This window comes from Pteropus vampyrus, unplaced genomic scaffold (assembly GCF_000151845.1).
Source record: "Pteropus vampyrus isolate Shadow unplaced genomic scaffold, Pvam_2.0 Scaffold417, whole genome shotgun sequence".
In the NCBI taxonomy this organism is placed as follows: domain Eukaryota; kingdom Metazoa; phylum Chordata; class Mammalia; order Chiroptera; family Pteropodidae; genus Pteropus; species Pteropus vampyrus.
This window is the reverse complement of record NW_011889198.1, coordinates 329596-331733: the sequence shown is the minus strand read 5'-3', so window position 1 is coordinate 331733 and position 2138 is coordinate 329596. Positions and strand designations below refer to the sequence as shown.

The 2138-nt window shown below is 53.1% G+C and overlaps 1 protein-coding gene across 1 annotated transcript in view; it reads right to left on the bottom strand.

The window, feature by feature from the left end:
* Positions 1–1425, bottom strand: part of LOC105306060 (ATP-binding cassette sub-family A member 3-like) — a 104046-nt gene extending 102621 nt beyond the window's left edge. Inside the window, exon 1 of the mRNA XM_011380959.2 lies at positions 1352–1425. The gene's annotated coding sequence lies outside the window, so the exon portion shown is untranslated. The remainder of the gene's footprint in view (positions 1–1351) is intronic.
* Positions 1426–2138: the final 713 nt, after the last annotated feature.

The window sequence follows — 2138 nt, the reverse complement described above, 5'->3', positions numbered from 1 at the left end:
CCGTGCGGGGTAGATGGTCTCTCTGAGGCCTGTCCTGCCTGGAGCTAGATGACCTCTAAGGAGCTGCTGGGCAGCTGGAAATTGCTCGAAGGTTAGACAGATTCAGTTACCTGTGTAGAAACTGAATAAAGCGAAGACGGAAATGCAAATCCATTCTCTCCTTCCTCCAGCCTCTCTCTGCCACGCGCCCGCCCAATCGCCTGCCTGATGAACAAGGAGTTGGGGGTTCAGGGATATTTCTAGAAGAAGCATGGCTAGTTCTGCGGGCCTTCTTGTTTAGGCTGGTTTGCAAATGGACTAGGGTGGCGGGTGGACCCCGGCCCGTGCTCTGGGTCCTGTTCCTCTATCAAGTTGCCTGCAGGAGGCTGAGCCCCCCCAGCACCATCTGCAAGGCCTGCAGCAGAGGCGGCCTGGGGTGCTTGTCCCCAAAGACAGTGTTCTCTGTTGTCTCTGGGTTTGGTGCTGCACAGTGTCTTGTAGCTCTGAGCGAAGGACAGTGGTCAGGTTGGGGACGCCTCTCTCTGTTGTCAAAAAAAGCCGCTGTGGAAGGGAAGGTCGAGAGGAGCATTTCTGGATCATTCTGACCTCTTCTCAGGCCGATTTGGGAGCGGCAGCCGAGGCATCTGGATGTGGATGCCCTTTAAACTCTGTGCCCGGCTGTCCTCACAAAGTCTCCTGCTCCCTGTCCCCGCCTCCTGCTTACGGGACACGAGAAAAACCTCATTAGAACTTGAAGGTCAATGACAGAGGGCTGCACGCCGGAGGAGACGTAAGCTGCAGAAATCGATTCTGAGGGACCTGAGCGTGATTTCCTCACATAGAAAGTCGACCTCCCTGAGGTGTCCCGGCTTAGCAAACACATTAAAAGTTGTAAAAACAATTTCCCCAAACTACAACTTCTAAACTCCTGCATCACACGGACAAATGCCTCCATCACAAAGTATACGTTTCCTTTTTAACTATGATAACCGAGAAGTGATTTAACAAAAGAGAAATCTGTAACAAATATTAAGCCTTTGCTTTGATTAGCCAAAGAGACATGGAATGAATGTGCGTTTGCCACCTATGCTTCACTCGAAGACTCCCTAGTCTGTGCACCCTCGCTCTGCATTTTGAATTTTCATTGTTTTCAAAGCCTCCTTTCGTGGCATCTTCCTGCTCTCTGGTTGAAATTCCCACACGAGGCAATTTGCAGCGCCACCACCAGGTGGCAGCATCCCCCCAGTCGAGGCTGAGCTTCCAGGTGGGGACAACCCCAGGTGGCTCTGTAACCTCAACAGCTTTGAACGAATGGGGTGGAGCCAGGGCGAAGCGCACACAGTCCCCGAGAACCGAAGGGAGAAACACTCACAACAGACAGAAGCTACGCGATTGCCTCCGAGTCTCGTTTCTGCCCACATCAGCACGACAGGTCAGGAGATGTGCACTGAGCAGAGAGGGGTAAAGGCCAGAAGTTCCTTTGGGGTGGTGGAGAAGCTAGCAGGTTACCTGTGCAGATGGCCCTCACTTCCCCTGGGGGAGGCTCCGGGCCAGCTCACTCCAGTGGCTTCTGTCTAGAACTGTGGCAGGCTGACCCTGCCTGGCCACTTCCTGCTGGAATGAGTTTATTCCTGACCACCCTCTCCCCGACCTCAAGGGCCCTCCAGCTCACATCTGTTGATTCATGCCTTGCCAACCAACTAATGTCTTTCTTTATCTCTGTAGCTGTGTAGGAATAACAAGACTGTCTATAAATGCCTGTTATGTTACAATCCGGGTTCAGCCTTTGGAGAGGAATCCGCTGAGCAGGTGCCGGCATCAGTAAGTGCTGCTCCCTGCTTGTAGCCTAGGAGTCCCTTCTCTCCGTTCGAGAATCCAACAACAGAATGATCGCTGGATGTTGCCAAGGTTTGCTCCCTGCACCTTGCACTCAGTGTGAGGCCAGACTTGATGCTTCATCATAACCTTCAAGGGAGGACAAGGGAGGACAGGGATGTCACACCACTGTGACCTGGAGCTACCTGCTAGCCCTTAGGGGTGACGAGCACTTTCACTGGCCTGGTTCCTTTGTTGCTGTAAGGGGCCATTTGTGCCGTGTGATTGCAAAGTCAGCCCTGATTCTCTGACCGACCAATGTCACAGCTGCCCATCCTGTCCCC